Raw genomic sequence first — 1,769 nt, 5'->3', positions numbered from 1 at the left:
TATACATATGCATACACATCCACACACACACGCGCCTCCTTATATTCATAAATACATTCATGCATACAGACATATACATATATACATACATGCATACTCAAAAATAAATAATAAATATATATACGTGTACTTATGTGTATATATAGATGCGCGTGTGTGTGTGTGTATGTGTACGCATATATATATATATGTGTGTATGTGTATATATGTATGTATGTATATGTGTATGTATATGTATATGTAGATATATGTATATATATATGTATGTGTATGTATGTGTATATGTATATGTGTATATATATTTATTAGTGTATATGTATGGACTAGTCTTCGGGGTGTATTGAGGTATGTATGTGTATGCGTGTAGATATGAATCTGTAGGTACGTGTACGTATGTGAATATACATGAATGTATGTAGATGTATGTATATGTATGATATAACACGTGCGTGTGTGTATGGGTATGAGTGTACGTGTGAGTGTGTGGGCGTGAGTGAGTGTTTGCGTTCGTATCAGTGAGTAGAAAGATAAATGACTCTTTAGACCATCCCTTGAGACTGGCTGACCGAGGTCAAGATAAAAATAAAGATATAAACAAAAGTAATAATAAAATTAAAATAAGGGAATGAAAATGTGTGTGTATGTGTGTGCATGTATATGCATGTGTATGTGTGTGTATGTATATATATGTGCGAGTGTGTATACATATATGTATATGTATGTATATGTGTATGTGTGTGTATGTGCATGTGTATGTGTATATATATATATATGTATATATATATGTATATGTATATATATATATGTGTATATATGTGTATGTATATATATATATATATATGTGAATATGTGGGTGTATATATATGTATATGTATATGTATAAGTGAGAGTCTCCTTAGTTACCTAAAACTCTATTTTTCTATTTATTCTTTTATTCTTTTATTTATTCTTTTATCTACTTTACCACCGATTCCTTTGACCACTCCCCTAATAATGATAGTTTTGCGCCATGCCTACCCCCAAAAAGTCCCCCACCACCACCCCTTTAAACCTGCCTAAATGTATAAATGCCAAAACAACTCTTGTCAACTAGCTTCCTGATGATTTCTTTTGAATGGAACAGTTCTAGTCCTGTAGAAGCTCCTTCTATATAATAAATTAATTTACTCTGCTATGTATTGAGTACCTTATTTACTGTGGTTACCCCGACTCAACCCGACTACATATATACATATATATATATATTATATATATATCATATATTATATATATATATATTATATATATATATATATATACATACTCTTTTACTTGTTTCAGTCATTTGACTGGCGGCTATGCTGGGCCACCACATTTTTAATCGAATAAATCGCCCCCGTGACTTTTTCTTTGTAAGCCTAGTACTTATTCTATCGGCTCTTTTGCCGAACCACTAGGTGACGGGACGTCAACACACCAGCATCGGTTTCAAGCGAGGATGGGGGGGGGTGTCAAACGCAGCACACAAACAACACAACCAACACACACCACACACAAACACATATATATATATATATATATATATATATATATAATATTGTATTATATATATATTATATAATATAAACGACGAGCTTCTTCAGCTTCCGTCTATCAAATCCACTCAACAGGTTTTGGTCAGCTCGAGGATATTTTATAGTAGAAGTCACTTGCCCATGGCGCCAAGCAATGGGACTGAACCTAGAACCATGTGGTTGGGAAGCAAGCTTCTTGCCACACAGCCACTTCTG

The sequence above is a fragment of the Octopus sinensis genome, linkage group LG8 (genome assembly GCF_006345805.1).
Source record: "Octopus sinensis linkage group LG8, ASM634580v1, whole genome shotgun sequence".
In the NCBI taxonomy this organism is placed as follows: Eukaryota; Metazoa; Mollusca; class Cephalopoda; order Octopoda; family Octopodidae; genus Octopus; species Octopus sinensis.
The sequence above is the reverse complement of the archived record's forward strand: the minus strand, read 5'-3'. Positions refer to the sequence as shown.